Source organism: Mus musculus, chromosome 8 (assembly GCF_000001635.26).
Source record: "Mus musculus strain C57BL/6J chromosome 8, GRCm38.p6 C57BL/6J".
NCBI classification, from domain to species: Eukaryota; Metazoa; Chordata; class Mammalia; order Rodentia; family Muridae; genus Mus; species Mus musculus.
Window position 1 is genome coordinate 7,494,117 of NC_000074.6, and position 17,739 is coordinate 7,511,855.

General features: G+C 37.2%; 1 long non-coding RNA gene across 10 annotated transcripts in view; it reads right to left on the reverse strand.

Moving 5' to 3' along the window:
• Positions 1-17,739, reverse strand: part of Gm30954 — a 159,680-nt gene that overhangs the window by 73,565 nt on the left and 68,376 nt on the right. For 2 of the 10 annotated variants that reach the window (XR_870114.2, XR_378688.2), the window contains 2 exons: positions 7,859-7,947; positions 6,347-6,459 (listed from right to left, as the gene is read on the reverse strand). The exons of 7 other annotated variants lie outside the window; for them this stretch is intronic. This is a non-coding gene — a long non-coding RNA (predicted gene, 30954). The remainder of the gene's footprint in view (positions 1-6,346; positions 6,460-7,858; positions 7,948-17,739) is intronic. One more of the 10 variants, XR_378689.2, reaches the window with a different exon arrangement.

Genomic DNA, 17,739 nt, shown 5'->3' on the forward strand with positions numbered 1-17,739 from the left:
CTACTTTTCTCGTAGAATGTCTCATGATCCCAACTCCATGAACTGATACAGAAGAATAATGAATTATGCCTATAAATTGAAGCTCATATTTATAATATGTGAAGACATTTGACAATACTGAGAAATGAGCTTATTTCTTATAGTTGCATGCTTATTTCATGAGATGAGACTAGTCAGGATTTGTCTAACTTGAAATATTATCTATGATTAGAGCTGTAAGTGTGTTCTGTACAGGGGAATAAATAATCCTATTTGTACCACTACAAATTTGAGATAATATAAATTATTTAATTTCAACCTGACTCATCTTTGTAGATAATGTGGGAGATCCAGGTCATGGTTTATAAGAAGAGGAATATTCATTGTGGGACTAGCTAGTCTGCTTTTCTGTTTTTTCCAGTATTTGAGGCTCTGCAGCTACCTGGTTCTGAATCATATGGGTTAAAGATCAGGCTGTGAGATTAAAGGTCCATGGAATTTAAAACATATCTTGACAGTGAACTGAAATCTCTATTGATTTTATATTCCTTTTTTTTTTCAGAAAGAAGGTTCAGAAATAAAAAAAAAATGTGGTTCAGAAGGCAGTTTCTAAAATATCATGATAAAAACTTTTGATTTTTTTATGTAAAACATGAACCTGCATAAAACTTTATGAGCAAAAATAAGTTCACTGAAAGATATTGGAAAGTGAAAAGCCCAAGGGTCTTTTGGTGTGACAGAAGATGGTTTGGGTAAAAGTGAAGGAATTGACAACTGAGCATCTTCATTCCAACTCCCTCTGGGCGAGCAGCCTTAGGTCATGCTCTCAATATCTATGATGTGTGGCCAGTTTCTCAAACTCAAATAGATATTGTGTATAAACTGGCTGCCATATATATATATATATATATATATATATATATATATACACCTCTATTCTATGTAATTATTTGTTTTTATTCACATTTCACCAAGGAATACTTCAAATATATAAAATCAAAATGTGAAATAGTATAAGAAGCTTATTTTAGTAACCTGTAATATCCTTCATGTTTAGATCAGATTTATCTTATAAAAATAAAAATAAAAAATAATGCAGCCCTGGCAGTTTTAGATGTTAATCATAAGCATAACAGGAAAGAACTGTAGGAGTGAATTGTATGATGGCAAATATTTATGTGTGTGTGTGTGTGTGTGTGTGTGTGTGTGTGTGTGTGTGTGTGTGTGTCTGTGTCTGTGTCTGTGTCACACAATGTATGTTTACAATATGGGGTGTACATTGCTTGGGTGTGTGAGAGAAAAAGAGAGAGACAGAGACAGAGAGAGACAGAGAGAGACAGAGTGGCACAGAAACAGAGACAGAGAGACAGAGAGAGACAGAGAGACTGCAAATACCACAATGTGATATATTTCTATATTGTGAGGAGAGAGACAGAGAGAGACACAGAGAAACAGAGATAGAGACAGAGACAAAAAGACTGCAAATACCACAATATATGTCTATATTGTGAGGTTAATGAGGAAACTGAAAGAAAATTCTTAGAAAGTATATTTGATGATAACTAAACATTATGGCCATGACTAGGCTCATTGGAGGGAAAGCAATGCCATGTTTTCAGTTATAGGTTTAGAACAAAGCCTTCAAGAATCATATTTGAGCAATGAACATCTTCAGTAGAGGTGTTTCTAATGTTTGTGTTATATTTATGCCCAAGAATAGCCTCCTAGTACTTTAGAAAAGAGATAATTAAAATAGTAAGGAATGTTTAAGTTTTAAATTCCCATAGCACCCATTTTTAAATTGGTTTCCGTATTTATATACATTTCTTTTTTAATATTTTTATTACATATTTTCTTCATTTACATTTCAAGTGCTATCCCCAAAACCCCCAAGACCTTCCCCCTGCCCTGCTCCCCAACCCACCTACTCCTGCTTCCTGGCCCTGGCATTCCCCCGTACTAAGGCATATGATCTTCACAGGCCAAAGGCCTCTCCTCCCATTGATGTCTGACTAGACTATCCTCTGCTACATATGCAACTAGAGACACAGCTCTGGGGGTTACTGGTTAGTTCATAGTGTTGTTCCTCCTATAGGGCTGCAGACTCCTTTAGCTCCTTGGGTACTTTGTCTAGCTCCTTCACTAGGGGCCATGTGTTCCATCCAATAGATGACTGTGAGCAACCACTTCTGTATTTGCCAGGCACTGGCAAAAGGTAAATATTTTGTTCCCCATTCTAAGAAGGAGCAAAGTATCCACACTTTGGTCTTCCTTCTTGAGTTTCAAGTGTTTAGCAAATTGTATCTTGGATATTCTAAGTTTCTGGTCTAATATCTGCGGATCAGTGAGTACATATCATTTGTGTGCTTTTATGATTGGGTTAACTCATTCAATATGATATCTTCCAGACCCACCCATTTGCCTAAGAATTTCATGAATTCATTGTTTTTAATTGCTAAGTAGTACTCCATGTGTAAATGTACCACCTTTTCTGTATCCATTCCTTTGTTGAGGGACATCTGGGTTCTTTCCAGCTTCTGGTTATTATAAATAAGGCTGCTATCAACATAGTGGAACATGTGTCCTTATTACAAGTTGGAACATCTTCTGGGTATATACTCAGGAGAGGAATTGCTAGATCTTCCCATAGTGCTATGTCCAATTTTCTGAGGAAATGCCAGACTGATTTCTAGAGTGGTTGTACCAGTTTGCAGTCCCACCAACAATGGAAGAGTGTTCCTTTCTCCACATCCTTACCAGTATCTGATACCTGCTTTCTCTTCTCCCCTCTGCAACCCCTCCACCCCATTCTTGCTCCCTTCGGCCTCCAAGAGGGTGTTTTCCACCTACTCAACCATTCCTGCCTCATATCTCCAATATCTTCCTATGCTGGGGCAACAAGTCTCTGAAAGACCAAGGGCTTCCCCTCCCACTAATGCCAGCTAAGGCAATTCTCTGATATATATGTAGCAGGAGCCATGGATCCCTCATGTATACTCTTTGTTTCGTGGTTTAGTCCCGAGGAGCTCTGTGGTTTTGTTGGTATTGTTTTTCTCCCTTAGGGTTGCAATCCCCTTCAGTTCCTTCAGTCCTTCCCCTAACTCTTACAATGGATCCCCCATGCTCAGTCCAATATGAGTTTCTGCACCTGTCTTAGATAATGTTGGAGCCTCTCAGGGGATAGCCATACTAGGCTCCTCTGTGTGAGCACTTCTTGACATCAGCAATAGTGACTGGGTTTGGTGTCTGCAGATGTAATGGCTCCCAAGGTGGAACAGTCTCTGGATGGCCTTTCATTTAGTTTCTGCTCCAATTTTTGTCCCTGCATTTCCTTTAGACAGGAACAAGTCTGGGTTAAAAACTTTGAAGATGGTTGGGTTGCTGCATCCTTCAACTGGGGGCCAACTGGAAATGGTCTCTGGTCTCTTCAGGTTTTATCTCTCCTCTGTTGAGTATTTTGGCTAATGTCATCCCTGTTGTGTCCTGAGAACATCTTGTTTCCCTGGTGTCTGGGACTTTCTAGTGGTCCCCTTCCCCCACCTCCCACCTCCCTACTGCTACATATTTCCATTCATTCTTTTGACCATCTATATTTTTCTCCTGTATCTTTCCATACCCGAACCTGCCCCCCTTTTTAACCTACACCCCCATGCAGCTATTAATAACAATGACTTCATGAATTTTGTAGGCAAGGATCAAAATAGAAAATAATTGTGAGGTAACCCAGACCCAAAAGGACTCACATGGTATGTATTCACCTGTAAGTGAATATTAGCTTCAAAGCTCAGAATACCCATTATTCAGCTCACAAACCATATGAAGCTTAACTAGAAGGAACACAAAACTGTGGATGCTTCAATCCCACTAAGAAAGGGGAACACAATAATCATGAGAAGTAGAGAGAAAAAGGTACTGGGAAGGGAAAGAGGAGGGGAGGGGAAAATTCGGTTAATGATCAGGTAGGGGAAGAGACAGAGAAGTCCAGAGGGTCAGAAGAATGCATATTTCATAAATATGTATTTCATACTAATTTACTTTCAATACTTTTGACTGGACATTTCCTGTGTTGACATAGAACTTAATTTGAGAAACATTTTTGAAAACATCGTTTTCTTAGCTCATGGCCCCTTAACTAAATATCAAGGTGGGGCAAATACCTGGGTTGTGATCAAGAGATAATAAGTCCAATTAGCATAATGAACATGAGTAGGGATGTATCAACCATGAGAAGTGGAACTAGCCAGACCAGTTCTTGACTAAAAGCAATCTTGTACACTAACTAGATCTAGATAAAGAAAAGGTAAGTATTTAAACTGCAGAATGCTCCATGTGGAAGGTTTTTTTTTTTTTTTTTTTTTTTTTTCCCCGTCTTACTGCATAGACAAATTTTATATTTGTGGAGTTTTCAGGCTGCAGATAGGTTGCCTTAGCAATCATTTTCTTTCACTAATTACTTTGAAGGTAGAAAGTCATTTTTCTCTTGCTTCAACTAACACAAGACTTGACTGTTTGCTTCCTTTTTCTTGAAATTGTTGACCTGTACCTTGAGGGATTTTCCCCTAGCTATTATTTAAGAAAAAATATCCTTTTACTATGTTTAGGTATGGGCCTTAATTCCTGATCTTCCCAATGCTCTTACCATGAAGGGGTGTTGAATTTTGTCAAATGCTTTCTCAGCATCTAATGAGATAATAGTGTTTTTTTTTTCCTGTGAGTTTGTTTATATAGTGGATTACATTGATGGATTTCTGTATATTAAACCATCCCTGCATTCCTCACTCTCATAGAAGCAAGAGGAGGGTGAATGGGATGGGAGTTTCTGGAGGGGAAATCAGGAAAGGGGATAATATTTGAAATGTAAATAAATAAAATATCCAATTAAAAAGAGGAAAGGAAAATATTCACCATATGAGACTCCTGGAGTCATTACAGATAAATCTAAACATTTCCCAAGCACAAACTAAATACTATGAACAGAAAAATCTAACCTGTCAAACCTGCCTCTCAATACCACTGTAGAAGGTTCTTATTACTATCTCTGCTGTGTGTGTGTGTGTGTGTGTGTGTGTGTGTGTGTGTGTGTGTGTGTGTCTGTGTGTGTGTGTGTGTCTGTGTGTTTTAATTGAGAAAAACCAATTACAAAACATGCTGGCAATTTTTTTTTGCACAGGTTTAATAAAACATTGGTCCTGTTATTAAGCAATTTACTATTTTCTTTTAATAATTCTACTATGTATTATAAGGATTCCATTAACTTAATGACTTCTACACTACTCATTTCCTTTACATTTGCTTTCAAAATTTGGTCTTTCTAGGTACAGAAGCCTGATCTTAAAGTCATTAACTTGTTGCTTTGGCATCCCTGACTAATGAGATCACAACTACACACCCAGCCTAGCCCTATAATATTCTTTATTTCCTACAATCTGATGTTCAAAAGATGAAGAGGAAGTGTGATTATCTACCCCCATTGCTTAAAAAGTAGTTTGAGTAAAACCAAAAGAGTTTAATTAGCAAGTAGTATACCTCAGAATCTATTTATTCTCCTAAGTCTCTATCATTGTAGATGAATGAATTACCATAACGTAAATTTGTTACCTATAGCACATGGTGGGAAATCTAGATATGTAGTAGGACTTGGGTCTTAATCATTGTACCCCCTTCATATAGATAGGGAGACAACTAAAAGACGTGGTGAAAAGTTGACCAAAATTTATAAACCAACACATTTCAATTTTTAAAATACCCACTCCCTTTTATAGTTTATTGTTAGTAAATTACATGGCTCATAGAAAGTGAGATGTGTATAATCTCAGGTTTCATATGTCATACATCTTCAGCTTCCAATGCATAGATAATTACACCTTCTCTTATCATTGAAGGAGTAGATTGTTCAAATCTCCCAAAAATAAACAAATGCTCAAGTATTTTTATCATAAAATTAATAACCTCTCATTTATTCTAGCTACCAGGTAATTATGATATATTTCACTCAATAGTAAATAGACTCATCAAACTGAAGAATCCACATTGAATGAGTTAGATATTTTATGGATTCACCTTAGAGTTTTTCTTATTATTCTTTCATTGAGTTCACCATAGCTATGGTTTTGAAAACTGACAGAAATTCAATTATACCTCTATCTTCCAAGTCATGCAATTGATCTGATGCTAAAAGTTTTTATAATGCCCTAATATTGAGAACATCTACCAAGCAAAGTCCTTTGCAATTTTCTATCTATAAGAGAAAGCTAGAATCATTTGAATAATAGTTATCTTTACAAAATAAGATCTATCCAATTTTCCAGACCCTGGCAATAGCAACTAGATTTTATTCGTATATTAAAAAAATTTAAAAGGACAATACCTCAGCTGTCAGTTCAAAGAAGATATCTAGAGGCTAACAATCAGAATCAGGACATTTATCCATGTTGAATGATAACAGTAATTTTAGAATTGTTGTAATGCATCACAATGTCTCTGTTTTAAAAATAAAATTAACAGTCACAAAGAAAGACTATAGTTGTATGCCATCTACCACCGGTGTTTCTAAAAAAAAAAATCATATTAACTATTCAAAATATCCCTTAATTTTTATTTTATAATTTCTCCAAGTATCCTCTCCAGTACACCCATTTTGTCAAATGCATGAATAAAGGAAAATCCAGTTGTAATCTGTACTCTGTGCTACAATGTAGGAAAAGACAAGATTTCCTTAAATGAGCTTCATGTCAAACTGCTGCTCAGCAACTCAGCCATAATACCATAAAAGCTGATACATTTTCAATGTCCTAATTCTTAAAGTATATTGTTGGACAAGGAGGAACTTGTAGACTGCTCAAGGATACATAAACAGTATCAACATTATCCTTCTAAAAAACAAACCAATTCTAAAGTGGATTTATAGATAGACATTGTTTCTTGACCCTGTAGCTTCATAGTAATATTGGTGGCCAAGGTGTTATAGGGTTATGGTTTTGCAAACACCTCCCAAGCAATTAGCAAACATAAATGCAAGAGGCCAAAAGCAATGGTGCACATATACATGTGTATTGCAAACCATTTTTTTTTTACAGTGATTCTGTAGCACAAAAACATGAGGAAAGCCATGTATTTCTCCAGTCCACTCCTATGTACACTCAATGCTACACATTTCTGTCAGCACACTTGTCTCACAGGATGCTTAAGTCTAGAAGTGAAAGCAGTATTCTTCTTAGCTAAATACTACATTTTAGGGGGAAAATACATGATATAGAATAGCCAAAATGTACAATTTTTAATAACTCACAACACTTATGAGGAAAAATAGTACCTAGAGATAATTCTCCTTTCAAAGGAAGTCTGGTGGGGGCCTGAGCCCAGCTGAAGAATGGCTGTCCATCATGTGCAAGGGTAGGTCTCACCACCTCATGAATTGGGTCTGGTGGCATATGCCTGTAATCGTAACACCTCAGCATCTCAGTTAAATAATGAAACTGAGACAATTCTGAGCTTATGAACACCTTGTAAAAATAAATAAATACAGGTCACATTAAGATTTGTTTTGAATGTGTGATGTGTGTGTGTGTGTGTGTCTGTGTGTGTCTGTGTGTGTAGTTTGTTTTTCATTTTGGGAAGATAGTGAAAAATGAATGTTGTTTTGCCTATCAAAGTCTTCTCAATATAGGAAAAAAATAAATGAATAGATCACTAATGCATAGGGTACCAAGTGTAAATACAGCTTGTCTTAATGTTCTTCCTGTTGTGATCTGAGGTAGGGCTTAAACTGTGTGATAAGCCTTCCATATAAGGTGTAATTTCTCTAATATCCATGACATTCAATGTTCTGGACCTCACTATAATTCCAATAGCATAGTGATAGTGGACATAAATGGAGTACCTGATGCAATCGGCAATGTACTAGACTGTGTACTCAGTGCTCGTCCCATAAATTCTGAGTGCTCTTATAGCAGGCAGGCAGCATCATCTCTGGATGGAGAAGAAAATGTTTTAATTTGATTCATATCCTTAAAGTATCAAAACAGAGCTAATGGCTGGGAATGTTGGAAGTGAGTGCTGCGTGTTTCCTGCACACAGACTCGTCTACAGACAATGCTCCTTCAGTTCTTCACGTACTCTTCTGCCTCTGCTTCTGACACTACACCCTGGTTACTCTCGGCTCTCAGCTCTGCTCTCCTACAAAGGAAAATTTTATGCCAAATAACTTCTCATTAGCCACTGTCAAAATTTCTATCCTTAATGGAAACTATTATCTGATGTTTGGAAGAAAGTAATCTGGTTTTAAGCCAATTTCATGCTAAAATAGAGGTGATTTTTTTGGTGAGACTTAAAATATACTATGGAGGTCATATAATATGGAAGATGCTTGGAGACCCAATAATTTACTAACTAGATTTATTTTTTCTAGAATGGCACAGAACATTGTCACAGTGACACTGCAGGCTTCCTTGAGCTACCCTTTTAAATTTTTTTATTGGAAATTTTCTCTATTTACATTTCAAACATTATCCCCTTCCCCAGTTATCCATTCTTTCTTAAAAATTTTATTAGATATTTTCTTTATTTACATTTCAAATGGAATCGCCTTTCATTGTTTCCACTCTGAACCCCCACTATCCCATCCCCCTCTCCCTTCTCACTAATCTGCCCACTCCTGCTTTCTGGCCCTGGCATTTGCCTATATTGGGGCATATGACCTTCACAGGACCAAGGACCTCTCCTCCTATCGATGACCAACTAGGGCATCCTCTGCTAAATATGCAGCTAGAACCATAAGTGTCCCCCCATCCCCGCCGTGTTTTCTTTGATTGGTGGTTTAGTCTGAGGGAGCTCTGGGGGTACTGTTAGTTCATATTGTGTTCCTCCTATGGGATGGCAAAACCCTTCAGCTCCTTGGATACCTTCTCTAGCTTCTTCATTGGGGACTGTGTGCTCTGTCCAAAGGATGGCTGTGAGCATCCACTTCTGTATTTGTCAGGCACTGACAGAGCCTCTCAGGAGAGAGCTATATCAGCCTCCTGTCAGCAAGCTCTTACTGGCTTCCACAATTAGTGTCTGGGTTTGGTGGTTGTTTATGGGATGGATCCCCAAGTGGGGCAGACTCTGGATGGTCTTTCCTTCAGTCTCTGCTTCACACTTTGTCTCTGTAACTCTTTCCATGTGTATTTTGTTCCCCCTTCTAAGAAGGATAGAAGTATGCACACTTTGACCTTCCTTCTTGAGTTTTGTATATTTTATGAATTGTATCTTGGGTATTCTGAGCTTCTGGGCTAATATCTGCTTATCAGTGAGTGCATATCATGTGTGTTCTTTTGTGACTGGGTTGCCTTACTCAGGATGATATCCTCCAGATCCATCCAGTTGTCTAAGAATTTCATAAATTCATTGTTTTTAATAGCTACGTAGTACTCAATTGTGTAAATGTACTACACTTTCTGTATCCATTCCTCTGTTGATGGACATTTGGGCTCTTTCCAGCTTCTGGCTATATAAATAAGCCTACTATGACCATAGTGGAGCATGTGTCCTTATTACATGTTGGAGCATCTTCTGGGTATATGCCCAGGAGTGTTATTGCTAGATCCTCCGGAAGTACTATGTCCAGTTTTCTGAGAAACTGCCAAACTGATTTCTAGAGTTCTTGTATCAGCTTGAAATTACACCAGTAATGGAGGAGTGTTCCTCTTTCTCCACATCCTTGACAGCATCTATTGTCACCTGAGTTTTTGATCTTAGCCATTGTGACTTGTGTGAGGTAGAATCTCAGGGTTGTTTTGATTTGCATTTCCCTGATGACTAGGGATGCTGAAACAATTTTAGGTGTTTCTCAGCCATTTGCTATTCCGTAGTTGAGAATTCTTTGTTTAGCTCTGTACTCCATTTTTAATAGGGTTATTAGGTTTTATGGAGTCTAACTTCTTGAGTTCTTTGTATATATTTGATATTAGCCCTCTATCGGATTGAGCAATCCTAAATACAGTTATCCATTCTTATCTCCTTGTACAAAGCTCAAGTCCAAGTGGATCAAGGACTGCCACATAAAACCAGATACATTGAAACTAATAGAAGAGATAGTGGGGAAGAGCCTTGAACACATGGGGACAGGGGAAAATTTCCTGAATAGAGCACCAATGGCTTATGCTCTAAGATCAACAATAGACAATTGAGACCTCATAAAATTGCAAAGCTTCTGTAAGGCGAAGGACACTGTCAATAGGACAAAACGCCAACCAACAGATAGGGAAATGATCTTTACATCTGATAGAGGGTTAATATCCATTATATACAAAGAACTCAAGAAGTTAGACTGCTGAGAAGCAAATAATCCTAAGAAAACACATGGTGGGGCTCATGGCTCTAGCTGTGTATGTACCAGAGAATGTCCTAGTTGGTCATCAATGGGAGGAGAGGCCCTTGGTCCTGTAAAGTTCTATGCTCCAGTATAGGGGAATGACAGGGCCAGGAAGCAGGAGTGGGTGGTTTGGCTAACAGGGGGAAAAGAGAGGGGATAGGGGATTTTCAGAGGGAAAGCTAGGAAAGGGGATAACATTTGAAATGTAAATAAAGAAAATGTCTAATAAAAAAAGGAAAAAAAAAAAGAAAAATGGGGCACAGAGCTAAACAAAAAAATTTCAACTGAGGAATACGGAATGGCTAAGAAGCACCTAAAGAAATGTTCAACATCTTTAGTCATCAGGGAAATGCAAATCAAAACAAACCTGAGATTCCACTTCACACCAGTCAGAATGGCTAAGATAAAAAACTCAGGTGACATCAGATGCTGGTGAGGATGTGGAGAAAGAGGAACACTCCTCCATTGCTGGTGAGGTACTCTTTTTAAAAGGTTCACATCTTATTGTGCTTCAGTGCTCCACCTGGTCACTCTGAGTGCAGAGTAGACCTGATCTACTGAGCACATGCTAGGTAGGTGCGCATATCGGTGCTGTATTTGTTGTATTTTATTCAATCTATGTTCTATTCTTTTGAGAAGCACAAGGCTTTTACTCTCTTCAGAAAATCTATACTTCTGTAAAATCTAGTTTGTCCTTCATTTAATTCACTATTCCATGAAGTGCCTTTAGCTGTTGAGATCTTGGCTATTCATGAGATATTCAAATGCAAGCTCTTGGGGGCTGGTGAGATGGCTCAGTGGGTAAGAGCACCCGACTGCTCTTCCAAAGGTCCGGAGTTCAAATCCCAGTAACCACATGGTGGCTCACAACCATCCGTAACGAGATCTGATGCCCTCTTCTGGTGTGTCTGAAGATAGCTACAGTGTACTACATATAATAAATAAATAAATCTTTAAAAAAAAATGCAAGCTCTTTCATCACACATTCGCTAAAACAGAGTTGATCATTTTGACTTTGGAAAAATAGAGTAATGGCTTCATACACTATCTGGTACCCTAATTACTTCTATTCTTATTCTCTTACTAATGTGGAGTATAAAGTTACTAACTGTGTGGGACCCAAAAGTCCTGTCCTTGTTCATGGCAGGTTATTAATAAATATGTGTAAGGAAACATGATGGTGAAATTCTTCCAATTACTAGCATGATAATAGCAACTTGTTTATAGTTGAAAATGAGCTAACTTATAAGCTTTTGACATCTCTGATGAAATTAAATGAATGATAAAAATGAATGAAGAAGCTCATATTTTTATTGAAATAAAATGCCAATAGTTATGAAACTGCAGCCAGAGATTTATTTTACTCATTTCCCTCCTGTATCTATTTCATATAAATAAAAATATTTTATAGTACAAAAGTCCAGAAGACAAGACAAATACTTTTCACTGATTAAATAAATATCTTGGAAGAAAGAAAACAGTAGTCATGTTCAATACGGAGTGTGATTGTGAGGCTATGCCAGTGACAGTGCCTGGCAAATACAGAAGTAGATGCTCACAGTCAACTATTGGATGGAACACAGGGCCCCCAATGAAGGAGCTAGAGAAAGTACCCAAGGAGCTAAAGGTGTGCAATCCTATAGAAGGAACAACAATATGAACTAACCAGTATCACCCCCCCACCTCCACCCCAGAGCTTGTGTCTCTAGTTGCATATATAGCAGAGGATGGCCTAGTAGGCCATAAATGGGAGGAGAGGCCCTTGGTCTTGCAAAGATTATATGCTCCAGTACAGGGCAATACCAGGGCCAGGAAGTAGGAGTGGCTGCGTTGAGGAGCAGGGCGGGAGGAGGGTATATGGGACTTTCAGAGAGGAAACTAGGAAAGGGCATAGCATTTGAAATGTAAATGAAGAAAGTATCTAAAAAACTAACATTTAAAAAAAAGATAAAGTGAGCAGCTAGAAGTTGATATCTGAGACACATGTGTCTGAGAATTTACTTCTAAAGAAGGGCTGCACATGATGACAGCAATGAGAACGAACTGACTTGGTGGTGTACAGGACCTAGCACTTACTTCTCAAGGCTCAGCCCTCAAAAGCAAGGAAGTGATTTCACCAGTTGCACCATTCTAGCAAAATACCAACTCAACTCCAATGTTTATGTTCTTTTCAATAAAAACTTCAAGCATAACACTATTTATGTGCATCATGAATTATATAAAGGCAGAAGTATAGAGATAAACACAGAATTGCATTACTTTATAATATCAGCATATGTTTAGTAGCCTATATTATAATAGCTTTGTATTCTACCAAAGTTGAGAGTCAGAATATTTTCCAGAAAGGCAGGATGAGTCAACCTGGATGTGGTTCTTCAGAAACCCAAATTTTATACTCTGATAACAATTTGTACACCAAGTTCTAAGATATATGGTTTTAAAGTCCTTCTAATTCTAATGGAAAAATTTAGAATAACCACTGATCAGATATTATTTAATGGAAAAGTGCATGTTTATCTTGGGACACATCCAAGAGTCAATCTTCAAAATAAATAAATAAATAAAAATTTAAAAAGACTGAACACATAACAAAAGACTGAACAACCATAACATTCTTTTCATCATATTATTTCATAATTTGTAAATATTATTAACAAATTGTTTATTGATTGCCAAATATCTACCTATTTAAGTTTAATCACCTGTTCTTTTTTAATTTAATTTTATTGTTTTATTAGATATTTTCTTTATTTACATTTCAAATGCTATCTCCGAAAAACCCCTACCCTCTCCCCCTTCACCCTGCGCCCCAACCTACCCACCACTGCTTCCTGGCTCTGACATTCCCCTATACTGGAGCATAGAATGTTTGCAAGACCAAAGACCTCTCCTCCCATTGATGGTCTACTAGATCATCCTCTGATTCATATGCAGCTAGAGCCATGAGTCCCACCATGTGTTTTCTTTGATTGCTGGATTAGTCCCAGGGAGCTCTAGGGGCTCTTGATACAGATCTGAAGCCATTCTACTCTTTTATTAAAAAAAAAAATGGGTTAAATCTATTTGATTCTTTCACTTTGTGACTTTTCCCCCAATATGATGTACTGAGCTTGGGCTGAGCTTTCAGCCTCTACCTCCAAAGTGCTGGAGTTTCTAGATATGAAGGACTTAAGAAAATGGTTCACAGCTGGGCAGTGGTGGTGCACACCTTTAATCCTAGCACTTGGGAGTCAGAGGCAGGCAGATTTCTGAGTTTGAGGCCAGCCTGGTCTACAGAGTAAGTCCCAGGACAGCCAGGGCTATACAGAGAAACCTTGTCTCAACAAAACAAAACAAAACAAAACAAAACAAAAAACAAAAAAAGAAAATGGTTCACTGTGTAAAGTGCTCACTCTATAAATGGGAAGTCCTGAGTTTGCATCTCTGGGACCTGGTTAAAATCAGAGTGGGTGTAGTGGCTTGGATATTCTAAGAGTGTGTATGGGGTGAGAACAGAGACTCCCTGGAGCAAGATGTTGAACTACATTGGTTGAGTGGTAAGTGTTGAGTCCAATGAAAATCTCTGACTCAATACACACTCTGATGCATGATCAAGGTAGGCAGTTGATGTCAAACTCAGCCCTCCAAACAGTGCAGCTACAATCATTAACAACCACTCTACACACACACACACACAAACACACACACACACACACACACACACACACATGTGCCTACATACATTCAAATACGCATGCATGCATGCAACACACAGAAAAGTCAAGGGATTGAGGAATTCTTATATGGCACATCATTGTACTAGCCTTGAATTTCATTTAATAACTATAGTTAATTTCTGCCAGTGAGTTGTCTGTGCCTCTCTATTGATGTCACAGCTTAACCACTATCAAATAATTTCTCTGTTTCATGCACTTTCTGAAACTATATCCAAGAATTTATATTTAAATAATAAACATTGAACTTAATATATTTTGTTATGTTTACAAGGGGATTCCATAATCTTAAGAATTATCTAAGTGTTTAATACATGATAATTAATTTAGCCTTCTAAATTATCTATGGAGTTAGTCATGTTATTACTGCTTGACATCTGGGGACCCCAATGTTTGAACTTAGAGGCATGCCCTCAGTTTCCTTAACCTCAATGGTACCACTGCATCTGCTGGCCATAACTACATGGCTCCTTTGAGGACCATGTGGCTCTTACTCCTACCTGTCATGAAAAAGTTGTGTTAGTGAGTCAATTATGGTTGAAAAATACCTCCTCCCTTATACATTTTTATTTGCATTCAATTTCAAGAGGAGCTATATTTAGTATTTAAGCCATGTGTAAAAACATTCACAAAATATGTATTAGCCATATTCAGCCAAAGTGAAGGAAGGCACACTGTGTGGTTGTGGGTATCTTAAATCCTCCAAGTAAAGAAGAACACAAAACAGATATAAGTCTCCTTCTGGAGAAAATTTAATTTACGTTTTATAAGAATTTTTACATTTCAATTCACATGTACATATTTAACATTTCACACTGACAGATTTGTTTTAATGTTTTGTTTTGTTTTTTTTTTCCTTTAACCCCTAAGCAAGGTGTGTCATAATTCCTACCCAGGCCTCTCTTGGCAATATAATGCACATAGGTATATTTTACACTGTTTTTGGTTTTTTTTTTTCCAGGGCAGTGATGGGGGAGGTATTTCCAAAGCCTGTGATTTCAGAACTTTCACTGTTATGGACACTTATTGTCCTCATGTAGCCAAACCAACTAGGCAAGACTGTACATTGAATATAAAAAGTTTCTAACCACCACTGATGAGTATCAAGATCTGATTTGATCATCATGTCTGCTTGATCCTACTCTGTATTTATAAAGTGCCTCTCATCCCCAAATTGCCCTCTGGGGAAGAAAACAACTGTACACAACCCGCGTTGAAAACACAGGAACATTGTCCTCCTCCATGACAGTGGAACACCTTTTATAAACTGTTCTGCAATTTTGTGTACAGGAGAACATATTTTCTTCAAATATTTATGTATTCTATCCCTGTTGATGTCATTATGAGCATAAATATGTATTTTGTATTTGTTTATAATCCACATCCCTGCATTATTTTAATTATCCAATTATTTCAGCTTTGGTCATTAGGTTTCCAATGTGCCACTATGGTCTTTCACAAACTCCATGAAAATAATACAATCTCTTAAAGGCTATCTTCTGGTACTTTGTGTGTGTCTGATAAGGTGACTACATTACATTTTAGAGTACTGATATTTGTGAAACATACTAGTTTTAACATGAAATTGTCACACAACCGATGTGACAGAAAGGTCTAGATTCATTTCTTATAGAAGGACTTTCTGTAAGGGACACGTGTGACTCGTTTCTGTGCATTGTGAAATAAAAGGAAAATGATCTAAGGAAACTTTGTATATCTGTAATCATGCCTCTTTTTCCAGTGTTTTCCTGAAGACACTCCAGAATAAAAGAAAGCTAAAAGCTCTTTCATGACTTTTATAATTGATTATTCTTACCAAATATATTTAAAATAAGTGTTTTGATATTAAGCACAAGTGTAATCGATTTATTTCTCACAAAAACCCATAAGAGCAAATGTTACACATAATATTCCCCAGTGCCTATAGCATTGGATAAATACTCAAAAGCTGTGAGCTATTTTTGGTTGAATCAAAAACTTCAAATCAATAATGTGCAAAAATGCAGAGACCACTGACCATTGGGACTTAGCTATTGGGCAAACATATCTCCTTCTGAACCATCTTCTGAATCCAAAATGAGGCCGTTTTACCCATTAGAGGAAAAAGAATCCTTTTGCCATTTTTTTGTTTTTGTTTTTCTTTTTTTGTTTGTTTGTTTTTTTTGTTTTGTTTTGGTTTTTTTTGGTTCATTTTCATCTGAGACAACTAATATGAGTCTTGGCCCTTGGCATTTACTGTGGCTTAATAGCCAGCTGTACCTCAAGCCATCACCTCCTCCCATAGTTCTTAGGAAACACTCTGCCTTGATCATTATTGCATAATTAAGATCATTTCGTGTTCCTTTAATGCAACATATCAATTATTGAGGAGAAATACAATGCTGAACAAAACATTGATGACTGCCTCATAGATAAAGTTATGGAAAATGACCAGCCACAGGATTTAATTTAACAACTATCTTTAAAAGAAAAAATATCATCTGATGCGAATTTCTAGAGACCTTACTGGATACTTCTACTTGTAGATAATTTAACAAAATGAATAAATAATGAATAAGATGGCAAAGGTTTCCTATCTTCAGGGGAGTTTTACAGCACATCTAGAAAGCTTTGAACAAGAAGACACTAGTGCTCAGATAGAATGTCCAAACACAAGCAGGCCATCTGAGCATCTGTGTGAGATGCTGAGATAGTTCACAAAAGGGGGAAAAATAAAAATAAAAATAAAAAAATAAAATAAAAAATAAAGTAAAATAAAAGTAAAAATAAAAATAAAAATAAAAATAAAAATAAAAATAAAAATAAAAATAAAAATAGGAGAGAGATGGTAAAGGAGCATGAAGGTAGAGTTTCAGTTCCCTGTCTGTTCTGATGGATGTATTCTGCTAATGAATGACAGATAATGTCATAGTCTCTTCTGATCACCTACCTTATACAACAAGAACTCAAAACTACAGACAATTAAAATACTTTAGTAATACTTTTATCAAACTAGGAATTGCAATTAGCATGTTGTTCATGGTTGCCAAGGTCGCTGTACCACTGAAATGAATCCCCATCCTTCCTTTTATTTTTTTGACAAAGGGTCACACTAAATTGCTGACCTTAAACATTTAGTAATTCTGACTTACCTGGGTTATAAGCCAACTAACCTATGTCTGTCTCTGTCTGTCTCTGTCTGTCTCTGTCTGCCTGCCTCTCTCTCTCTCTCTCTCTCTCTCTCTCTCTCTCTCTCTCTCTCTCTCTCTCTCTCTCTCTCTCTCTCTCTCTCTCTCTCCAAGGACCTTGTGCATACTAGGCAAGTACTATAACACTGAACTTATCCCTAGCCCTAAAAGAAATAACAAGTACAAAAGAAGTCTCATTAGTTTTCTGTGTTTTGTTGTATAGCTCATAACTCAGCCTCCTGTAATCATCTAAACAAGGTCTTGCAAGTTTTGTGATCACAGTTGTGTCCCTATTGTGCTCAGCTTTAATGATTTCTTTAAAGCAAAGACCCAAATTTTAAACATAAGGAATGATCTTAGAGTACTTTCTTTATAACATTTTTTTCCCTGGTGGTATCAAAGCTTGAAGCCAGGGCTATACATGTCAGGTAAGCTGGCTGGCCTTGAGCTTCATGTGTGGTCCTATGCTTGAATTACACTCTTAGACAGTACAGTCCCTGTCTTTCTTTATGGGGAGTAGAGAACTGGG